The following is a 12,606-nucleotide window of genomic DNA, read 5'->3' on the forward strand; positions in this document are numbered from 1 at the left end:
ACTCTATGTGGTATATAAGTGTATGTAAAGATCGTCAGAATCCAAATCCGAACACTTTGATTTTTCCCGAAAATCCACCAGATATCGAAAAAATTGAGTATAAGGTAACAGGATAAAAAGGATTTAAATTCAAGGATTGTAAGAGAGGATCATAAAAGGAATATAATGTATTGAGAAAGGTTAAGGGAACCCAAGTAATAAGATCCCGGGTATGATCCCTCAAACGATAAATGAAACGAAAGTTAAGCGAACCGTATAATAGATCAACGGTCATTAGCCAAGTAATTAGAAGCTAATCAAAGAGATTAGTGGGGATGATGTAATCAGACCAATGAGAAGAGGACAAAGGAGGGAGGGTGACATCACATGGTGACATAAGCATGACCAAGCAAAGTGTGTTGTTGGTTGAATTAGAACCACACAAAAATTACCATGGTAAAAAGGTAACAAAACAAATCAAAAGCAATCAACCAAGCCAAAACAATTCATTTCATCAAAATTAGAAGTTGACTTCTCTTCTTCAAGAACAAAAGCTCTCGGGTTTTTCTTCTTAAACCAAGGAAGAAATTTCAAAATCCTAGCTACACACCTTCAAAAATCAAGAGGTTTGTTTTTTTAGCTTCCATAATTCATAACTTAGATGAGCCATAAGTTAAAGATCAAGATTCCATGATTTACATAGCTAATCAATTCATCAAAGTTCTTGGTGAATAGTGTTTTCAAGAACTAACTTTGTGTTTTCTTATGTTTTCTTCAAGATTCAAGCTTAGTAAAGATAACTAGTGGTTAATTAAAGCTTCCTTATGGATTCTCCACTCTCCAAGGAAGGTATAACCTCTCCAAACCCTAATTTTATTTGAGTAATTAGGTTTAGTTTTGTTGTTATAATTCATGAGAGGCTTGCTTGTTGTGAATGTAGAGATTAGTTGGTTTTGTAAAGTTTTTGGAGTGGTAGTTCTTGGATTGTTGATTAATAAACTTAAGTGTAGTTTAAATTCATGTTTAAGAATAGTATAAATTGATAATGTGAAGTTTTTGGGGCTGTTATGTTGTAGTATGAACGGAGTTTTGGTTGGGATGTTAATTGTGAGATGATTGTGAGATGATTTGGAGTGGTTTAAATTTGGGTAATCGCGTAAACATAGCCGTCGTAATGTCCGATTTACTTTAGGCTGTTTTTGTTCTTAACATTAGGACCCGTGAACTCAATTCTAGGTTTTGACCATTTCCATGATTAGATAGTTCATGTTACGAGCTTCGTTTTGATATGTAGTTCGTTTCATTCCGATGTACGGTTTAGGAGAAACGACCGTTTTAAGTAACAACGTTTCGCGAACGAATCATTACCCCTAGCCTTACTTTGAAACATAGGTTAAAGACCTAAAAGGACTAATTGGAGTATGAAACATTTATTTAAAGTGTTTTAGGCAGTTGGTAAGACACTCGCGAAAGAATCGTCTTAAAACTCTTAACGGTTAATTTATTAAAAATGGTGGAGCCGAGGGTACTCGAGCGACTTAAGAGAATCATTAAACGCAAAGCGAGCGTTAGAGTCTAAAGTGGTTAAAGTATAGATTTATAAGTGACTTTGGTTTAATTCCAACTTATATGTTGTTTATAGGTTACTAGACTCGTCCCAAGCCATTTATAACCCCCAGTCGCTCAGGCAAGTTTTCTACCCGTTATACTGTTGTTGTGATGTATACATTTGTATATGCATTATCTTGCGATAGATGCATGATGGTTAATTAGAAAATTCTTGCGATATATTGTAGCATGTGATATGGTATATATGCATGCCTGTTTCGTATTCTTGACACATATATCTGTTGATTCAGTTGATAATACCTATGCTAGAGATAAGCGGTAATTTGCATATACCCTTAGTATAGGGGACCCAAAGGTGAACTTTTTCTAAAACCGGGAGTCGAGGCTCCCGAGTATAATATATATATATTTATATATATATATGAATAGTTTTCAAAACTACGAATCGAATAAGGTTTATTCGATAACTTTATTTTATTATTGAATATTATTTTGAATATTCATTCGAGGGCTTATGACCCCGTTTATTTTATTATTGAATATTATTTTGAATATTCATTCGAGGGCTTATGACCCCGTTTATTTTATTATTGAATATTATCTTGAATATTCATTCGAGGGCTTATGACCCCGTTTATTTTATTATTGAATATTATTTTGAATATTCATTCGAGGACTTATGACTCCGATTATTTACTAATTATTATTCTTAATTTTATTAAAGAATAATGTGTCGATAATCAAACTTACTTTTGATTATTTAAATAAAGATAGTACTTTCGTATAAGTATATCTTTGGTCATTTAATATTAATTGCAAGTATAAGTTTTAAAACTTCAACTTCAATTATTTTTATAAAGGTTATTCTTTATGAGGATATTATTTAAATAATAATATTAAGATATTTCCTAATATATCGTGACTGATTTATTTGAGTAAATCAACATCACTCCAAACATTCCTAAAAAATGTTTTGTGAGTCTTCAAAATGATTTTAAAGGTTAGAGCGGATCCCAAAACTCATTTTTATATATTTAAGATCTCCCTTTCAAAGGGGATTTAAATATTCGCTCAAAACCTGAGGGATCCGGCTATGTGGTGTGTTTTATATTCGCAACCAGGTTGCTATTTTGATAAAAGAGTTTTGATTACTTACCCAATACCCGGGAAGTAAAATTCTTGGAACAAGTTAATTTATTAATAGGCATTGCCTGGGAAATATCGGTGAGTTTCCCTTTCCAACTAGATACGACTTCTTGGTGGAGCCGTATCAACAAGTTTCTACTTGGGGAAAGTGGAGACGAGCTTTACGTTTCAGAGTCATGGATTTCATCTGAACTAGGAGTGGCGTAAGTGGTCGAGTGGCGCCGGCCCAGCCTTATTATATTGGCCCAAATGGCCTGGAAGTTCCGCTAAGACGGTACATTCCTTAGGAGTCCAGTGTTCGGTTGACAAGTAAATCCGACAGGTTCTCCTCTACATGTAGAAAATGGTGGGGTTGTACTACTGCGACTGATCATCGTAAGTGGTCTTCCTGGCGCGACAAAACTCCCGTAATGAGTTCATCATCCAATTGGATATTTCTGCAACACTACCCAGAGCACTTCGATAGGAAGGCTACGGTTGGGCGATTGTTGAGTGTTGGCAGGGAACAGTTTTCAAAATGATGTTTCCATCAAATGAAGTATCTCGTAACTTCATTATATTTTGATGATATTTTAAAGATTGATTCTATACAACTTTTGTCTTGTAGCTTAATCTATAGGATGAACTATTTATACATTGAACGGTGGTAGTTCAAGTAGTATTCGGAAAGGATATAAGTATATTGGAGTATCTTGTAACTTCATCTTTTAAACTTATATCTAGTTAATGATTGTCTTATGAATGACAAAGGTTTCAGGAATACGTTGAGACAAGGTCAGATATATTAGATCACCTTGCAACGATATTTTTATACAGTTATAAACTGGAACTCTGTGTATATTATACATGTCAGAGGATTTCAAAGATTGTGAAAAGTATATATATGTATATATATACTGAATATTTTGCGACTTGGTCGCGTTAAGATAACAAACTTGGTTAATTTCTTTTTGACCAAGACTTTCATGAGTACTATGAGAATGCTCATATATTGTTAATCATTATACATATTATTTTGGTAGGCTTGTTGCTCACCCTTGCTTTCTTCTTCCATCACACAACAACAGATAGAAAAGATGAACAGGACCAAGCTCCCGATTCGCAAGCGGTTCGGAAACGTTCCGCAGTTTCCTGTAGACGTTGATGCTGTTATAGCCGAGGTAGGATCTACCAATAGGCTAGGCTTTCAACTTCTGATGTACCAGATTTATGTATATTTATAAATTGTAATAATGGCAAAGAAATGTAAATTTATTCAGAAACCCTTTTAAGGTGTAATGGCATATAATTTTGGAATAAAATGACTCGTGTTATTTTTGGATATTCATCTCTGAGACTATAACTTGTGGTCTGTGTGTTTATTATGGGGTCACAGTACAGAGTAGTTGATTGTTTATTAAGATTGGGTTTTATTAAGGGAAATGGAACTCTAGACAACCCGGATCCCCGACCCCGGATTTGGGGGTGTTACATTCACAAAAATTCCCATAATAATCACATAATAATTATTTATTGATAGAAATAATTGCACGATATTTCCCGAATATTACAAAACAATTTCAATTTACCGATATCAATAAGATCGGCTTTCAAATAACTTTTGAAAATAATACATTTAAGTAAATATTTTCGGAAATTAACAAGGATCGATATAACACTTAACAATTAGCACATTACCATTTAATAACACAAACTCGTCAAACAGGAATAAAATATCCACCATTTTATTCCTTCTAAATCATAAAAGCACAGATATATATTCAAATAATAATTATAATAATTCTAAAAATACGGGATATTACAATCTACCCCCTTATAAGGATTCCGTCCTCAGAATTAGCAGAAGAGAGCATTAGGGATCTTCTAGCCAACTTTCCAATCTTGTATACTTACCTTTTCTCAAAATTTCAAATAACACTGAAATTCCTTATACCACACAATTATCACGGGAGCTTCACTCCGCACCATTGTTCCTTCCACATGTCATTTGACCAATTTCTCAATAGAATCACTTTTAAAGATCGAGAGAAAAAAAATAGAGTGTTAGGTCACACACACTGTAGAAGGGGGTTGAATACAGTGTTTACTACAATCAAATCGAATTAAAGAACACAAGTAACAGAACACAGATTTTATTCAACACAATAAACTCTGTTACAATATTGAACTGTCCTCTCTCAGTGATGAACAAATTTTCACGAGAGCTGCTAGGGTTACAAAGAATAATAACTTCGATTATGATAACACTTATAGTGTAAACCCTATGTCTGTGTTTATATACTATACAGTTACAAGATAAGTTCTAATCGATATTGAATATAATTCTGCTTCCTAAAATATATCAATCATATATCTTCTCTTCCAAGTATTCTATTCTTCATAGAATTCTTCTCCATGCATATTTCTTACTGTCTTAGTCTCGATCTTCTTTCCTTTCAATCAGCCGCCTGCCTTATCTGAAAGTCACCTTAAGTCCTATTATTATCTCCTGATAAATATCTTCTGATAACTTAAGTTCTGATAACTTAAGTTCTGATATCTTAAGTTCTGTCTTCAGTATAAGTACTGATTTGTCCAGTTAAGTAAGATCTGAAAACTAAACACAAATCATATTAGCCATGACATCACAAATATATCTAACAATCTCCCCCAACTTGTAAATTAGCATAATATACAAGTTCAACAGATATTTGATGATGTCAAAAACATTAAGTACAAATGCATGAGAATTTGACTAGATAACTACAACTTACAGTCCTTATAGCTTTACCATCTTAAACTTCTGATAACAGTTTCAGTCTGTATACACTTTTAGAATTTAAGTAGTTGTAGATCTTTGACTTGGCTTCAATTTCTGATCTCTTTGATATCAGGAGTTGTTCTGAGATCATTCCTTAAAAGACTTCTCTCAGCATATTCAAGTTCATTAACCATTCTCCTTTTTGCATCTTTCAATTCAGCTGTATCTTCACCAGTTTGAAAAATAGCTACTTTGAGATCATTTATCTTAGCTTTTCTTATCTCCTGATCTAGTCTGATCAGATATGCCTTGTCAAACTCTAGATTAAATTCCACAGCCTTATAACCCAGAAAAGTAGTTATAATCTTAGCAGAGTTAGGTTTCATTTCGACAATATCACCTTTGCGATCTCTGTACTTGGGACAGTATGTGCTGTCAGACTTTACAGAATAAAGCTTCTCATGTCTTTGAATTTATGACTTTAAATAACCTGCAGCACTATCTGTTAATCTGTCTTTCACTTGAAGTATGAATAGAACATGTTCCAGTTCTTCAAAATACTTCAGTGGTATAGCATTCTGCCTGATATGGTAAACCCTTCCATCTGTCATAAAATATAATAAGATATGTTCTTTCAAAAAGGTATGGTAAACTATTTGTACAGATTCAAGTCGATTCAATCTTTCAGGAGTTGCTCCAACACCTGGTTCACTTAAGGAAGTTGGATCGTTGGTAGTGTTATGTACTCTTCTTTCATCAGAACTACCCAATCCAGATTTATCTCTTGCTTCCTTTTCTGTAACAACTCTTGCTTCAAAACCACTTGTTGCAGTCTTCAAAGGTTGAGTATGTTTAGCTTTGATGAATCCTGGTAGGAGTATCTTTGAAGGTTTAATATGAGCAATGTCAGAGGTTTCCTTTTCCTTATCTTCTGATATCAAGCCAACTTGAGCTATGTCAGAGGTTGCTTGCTTCACTGTCATATCAGAACTTACTACATCTTGATTCTGAACAACATGAGCCATGTCAGAGGTTGTTTGAAAAATCTTCTTTGAAATCATAGTAAGACTAGCATCTTCTTCATCATCAGTTATTTCTTCATCCATGACTGACATATAAACCTTTACAGGTTCATCAACTTTTTCTTTGCCCTTGGACCTTGGATCAATATCCACTTGTGATTTGGCTTTGATTGCCTCATAATTTGTTCTTTCCTTTATCACAATACCCTTAGGCTTTGGAAATTTCTTTTCAACAACAGAAGCTTTAGATTTTGTCGTGACACCTTCTGCTTTGAGTCTAGCTTCTTCTTCCTTTAGACTCTCAAAGTCCATTCCTGGATTTTCTTTAAGAAATAACTCCTTTGAAATTTCTTCATCAAGTTCCAGATGTTCACCAGAACTTATCCTTTTACCAGTATCAGAACTTATTCTTCTCCCAGTATCAGAACTTGTTCCTTGACTTGTAATTCTAGCTTTACTTGATGAAAATCCTTTGCCTTGACCTTGACCTCTACCCTTATCAAAGTTTCTCTGGTCATTATTTCCATCATCCTTTCCCTTCAGTGTCTAAATATATTTGCATTTGGACTTAATCACTTTCTCCCCCTTTTTGGCATCAGCAGGTAAAAGAAGAGAGACAAGCAATTCCACTGAGGATTGGATCTCATTGAGTTGAGTTTGCTGAGAAGCTTAATTCTTTAGAATTTCAGAAATCTGAGCTTGTTGCTTCTTCTGAGTTTTCTCAATGTTGGCAATTCTGTCAAAGGCAGGCTTGAAAAATCTGTTTTTTTCAAGTTTGGTATTCATATCTTGTTGGATCAAGGTTTCTTGAATTTTATTCACCTTGGCATGAGTTGTTGAGTGTTGACCTTGAAGGTTCCTAGTACTCAATACAGTAACTCTCAGCTGTGCCTTGAAATCATCAGTTAACATCATTTCATCAGCTTTTGCCAGATGCTCAGCAAGAATCTTTTCAGAAGGAACAAAACTAACTGTGTTCCATTCCTTAGTCCACTCCTTTCCTCTAGGAGTTTCACTCCAAGGTACTGGTGCTTCCTTAACAAACTTTTTGATTAGATCAGTTTTATTAAATGTTTGTTGAGGTGCATGTCCTGATGGACCAGCTGTATCAGCATCTAAATTAGTAGCAGCTTCACCAGTAATATTCTCATTGGCAGCATCAGAACTTGTAGATCCTGCAGGATTAGCATCCTCTAATAAAATAGCAGTATGTGAGGCTATAGAGGCTTCAACATTATCCTCTAACTTCTGATCTACAACCAGGTTCTAATCAACATCAAAAATTGGTGTTGTTGGTGGAGTGAGTTGAATTGGTGGAGCTTCCAAGTATAAAACCTCAGGCACAATCAAGTTATGAATATCAATTTCAGCACTTATACCTGGTTCTTCAGTATGTACTGGATCAACTATAGGTGACATAGGAGGTGTAGGTATTCTGTCTTGAGCAGTTTCTGGTTGTGCAGAAGGAAGTGATTCAATAACAATTGGTTCCGTTGAGATCAGAGATTCCTGATCCCCTTCCTTAGCTGCTTCCACTACATCCCCTGAATCTGACTCAACTATGTCCCTGTGAGCTCTTTGTTTCTTTAATTTCTTCAAAGGTGGTGACACTGTAGGAGCTTTATCATCAGAATTTAACTTTCTAAGCCTTTTAAGGGGCCTAAAACTCCCAGTTACAGTATCTTTCTGAGAAGAGACCTTCTCAGCTTCTACAACAAAAGGTTCTGATATTGGAACCTGTTCCTCAGTTGTTTTCTCAAAACATCAAAATTTAATCAAAACATTCATCACAAAATAAAATGAAAAATCGATGAAGTAAAGATTAATAAATTGCAATTAAACATGCACAGTCACATAATTTAAGAAACAAAGAACAAATCTTGCAATTAAAAAGAATTTCATTGATATATCAGATGAGTACATTTCATGAAATTTATCAATTACCATAGTCCTATTCTACGATTCTTAACATCAACAACCTTAGTCCTAGTCTACGAAGCCTGACAAAGCTGATTGAATACCAAGGGACGCGAGGACTGGTGAAAAATTACAAGTAAAAATAAGGACCCCTCGACTCCCTAGACTGATGTGTAATCATAACAGTCAGTAAAAGATCTAAAGCCAGAGTTAATGGGCATGGGAAATAATAACAATTACTGTGCGCATGCAGGTTTTCAAGACAAACACGCTAACCACTAACCCATATTGATTATGACTGTTTTATCTCACATTAACCAATATTCTGTAAAAATATTATCATTCAAGTAATGACCAAAAATTAACTAAGTAAATATATACTGCCACGTCAACATCAGAACTTGATTATTATCAGGATTTAAAAGTCATCAGAATATGGCTTCTTAACTGGAAAAGTGAATGTTTATTCCTGTAATTCTTCACATAAATACTGATATGGTTACATCAGAACTTAATCATCAGAACTTCCATCAGAACTTGTCCTCAGAATTTATGCAATCTGACACATAAACTGTTCATCTAAAACAACATTTATTACCACAGTAATTTTCATCATTCATATGGAGTGTAAGTGTGTGCATTAAGCTAAATATCAGACAAAGAGTAAAGTCTGATTCACTTCAGTACATTTTAGAAATAAGGCATAACTAAGAACTTTGCTCAAAATCTGTCACTGTTCAGACGCCTACTATTGAATAAGGTCATGCATGAGTCCACCTCAACTATTTTGTGCTCATTTTATGCATCTTTTGAAATTTCATTTTACAGTGGTTTCTCAGTGTAAGTGAGTCATGACTACTTATCAGAATTTATGTTGTTATCAGAGTATTTCTCCAGTAATCATAGAGTGTGAAAAGTCACCAAGAAATTTTTTTGCTTTTCTAATACATATTACTTCATACCAGCAATGCACTTGGGTCTTCCCTTCCACATTTTTACTCTAGATCTCAACGGGATACCTGATGTTTATTTCTTTTCTTTTCTTTTTCTTTTTCTTTTGATAAGTAAGGCTTATCAGCTCTTAGTACATCCATCAGATTTACTAACATCGGAGCTTAACAGATAAGAAGCACTATTCTAGTTTTTGACTTAGTAATAAGATACACAAAGTAAACTTAACTAAGCTCAATATCAGAATTTGCTTGTGTTAAAAGATTTCCACATAAACAATTACTCCAAAAATGGGATCTTTAGTTTATTAAAGACTACTAGGTCAACATCTAGCACATTTATCCTCATTGGATTGAATAGTCACAAAAACATTCATATCCCTATCAGAGTTTAGAAATTCACATCAGACAACAATCAACACTTAGGCAAATTTCAATTTAAGCACAATATACACAAAGATAGTAATATCTGTAAATACTGATCATAAAATATGATATATCAGAACATAAACTAAGCAGATTTAGAGAAAGAACCTGAAACCATTCCAAGTTCATTTACCAGTCTTGTAAAAGTAACTTCACATAGTGGTTTTGTGAAGATATCTGCTAGTTATTGATCTGTTGGAACAAAATACAATTCCACTGTACCTTCATCCACATGTTCCCTTATGAAGTGGTACCTAATGCTGATGTGCTTTGTCATTGAGTGTTGAACTGGATTACCTGTCATAGCAATAGCACTTTGATTATCACAGTAAATAGGGATTTTAGAAAATTCCAACCCATAATCCAGTAACTGATTCTTCATCCAAAGAATCTGTGCACAACAGCTTCCTGCAGCAATGTATTCTGCTTCTTCAGTTGATGTGGAAATTGACTTCTGTTTCTTGCTAAACCAAGAAACCAATCTGCCTCCAAGAAATTGGCAGCTTCCACTTGTGCTTTTCCTGTCAATTTTACATCCTACAAAATCTGCATCTGAGTAACCTATTAGCTTAAAGTATGATTCCCTAGGATACCACAATCCCAGATCAGCTGTACCCTTAAGGTACTTGAAAATTCTTTTCACAGCTGTCAAGTGAGGTTCTCTTGGATCTGCTTGAAATCTTGCACAGAGACAGGTATCATATATGATATCAGGTCTACTTGCAGTTAGATAGAGTAGAGAGCCAATCATACCTCTGTAATCAGTAATATCTACTGATTTACAAGTATCCTTATCCAACTTTGTTGTAGTGGCCATAGGAGTGGATGCACTTGAACAATCTTGCATTCCAAACTTTTTCAACAAATTTCTGGTGTACTTAGATTAAAAAATAAAAGTTCCTTCTTCATTCTGCTTGACTTGAAGGCCCATAAAATAGCTAAGTTCTCTCCATACTCATTTGATATCTTGACTGCATCAGCTTGACAAACTTCTTACAAAGTCTGTCATTTGTAGAACCAAAAATGATATCATCAACATATATTTGCACCAAAAGTAAGTCCTTTCCATGGTTGAGGTAGAACAGTGTTTTGTCAATAGCCCCTCTATTAAATCCACTTTCCAGAAGAAACTGAGCTAATGTCTCATACCATGCTCTTGGAGCTTGCTTAAGGCCATAAAGTGCTTTATCAAGCCTGTAGACATGATTGGGAAATTTGGGATCTACAAAGCCTGGAGGTTGTTCAACATATACTTCCTCTTCCAATTCTCCATTAAGAAAAGTACTTTTCACATCCATTTGAAAGACTTTAAACTTCTTGTGAGCAACATAAGCCAAAAATATCCTTATGGCTTCCAATCTAGCAACTGGTGCAAATGTTTCATAATAATCAATTCCCTCATGTTGAGAGTATCCTTTTACAACCAGCCTTGCTTTATTCATTGTAATTATGCCATCACTGTCAGTTTTGTTTCTGAACACCCACTTTGTACAAACAACAGACCTGTTCTTTGGTCTTGGCACTAGGGTCCATACTTTATTTCTTTCAAATTCATTTAACTCTTCCTGCATTACTTGCACCTAATCAGCATCTTGAAGAGCTTTTTCCACTTTCTTTGGTTCAGTCTGAGATAGAAAAGAATGATAGAGACATTTATTTGATGTAGCTGTTCTAGTTCTGACACCTGTATCAGGATTTCCAATAATTAAGTCAGGTGTATGTGCTTTAGTCCACTTCCTTGCAGATGGAAGGTTATCTCTAGAACTGGATGCTCCCCCATGATCCATGTTGTCTCCATCAACATTTTCTGATGCTCCCCCTGAAATTATGCTCTCTGAGTTGGATCCTTGAGAATTTGAGTTTCCAGAAATATCAGAACATGAGTTTCCAGAATTATCAGAACTTAGCCCATCAGAACTTGAAGAGCCTGTTGTAGGTTCTGATGCTTCTTGAGATGTGGTTGGATCTTCAATATGCTCCCCCTGCACAGGTGCATTTTCCTTAGGCGTAGTCACCACAGTTTCAATTACATCAGAGTTTGCAGTATCAGGATTTAGACTGTTAGGATTTAGACTGTCAGGATTTACATAATCAGAATTTAAAACTTCATTTTCGAATCTCAACTGATCATGATCATTGAAATCTTTAAGTCCAGTAATTTTCTTATCATCAAAAGAGTCATTGATAGATTCCATGACAACCCTTATTCTTAAATTGTAGACTCTGAAGGATTTTGTGGAAAGTGGATATCCAACAAAAATTCCTTCATCAGCTTTTAGATCAAATTTGGATAGTTGTTCAGGATGAGTCTTAAGAACAAAACACTTGCATCCAAATATAGGAAAATACTTTAGATTTGGCTTCTTTTTCTTCACCATCTCATATGGTGTTTTTCCATGCTTGTTAATGAGTGTAGCATTCTGGATAAAACAAGCAGTCTGCACAGCTTCAGCCCAAAAGTAGGTTGGTAACTTTGCTTCATCAAGCATAGTTCATGCAGCTTCAATAAGAGTTCTAATCTTTCTTTCAACAACTCCATTTTGTTGTGGAGTTCCAGGAGCAGAGAATTCCTGCTTTATTCCATGGTTTTTGCAGAACTCTTCCATAATCAAATTCTTGAACTCAGTGCCATTATCACTCCTTATGATTTTCACAGAGTCTTTGATCAATTTATCCAGTTGTTTGACATGATCAATCAAGATAGATGGAGTTTCACTTTTTGTGTGCAAGAAATACACCCATGTGTATTTTGTAAACTCATCCACTATGACCATATCATATTTCTTCTTTGCAATAGACATGACATTCACGGGACCAAATAGATCAATATGTAGTAGGTGATAAGGCTCAAGAATTG

The sequence above is a fragment of the Apium graveolens genome, chromosome 5 (genome assembly GCF_009905375.1).
Source record: "Apium graveolens cultivar Ventura chromosome 5, ASM990537v1, whole genome shotgun sequence".
Classification (NCBI taxonomy): Eukaryota; Viridiplantae; Streptophyta; class Magnoliopsida; order Apiales; family Apiaceae; genus Apium; species Apium graveolens.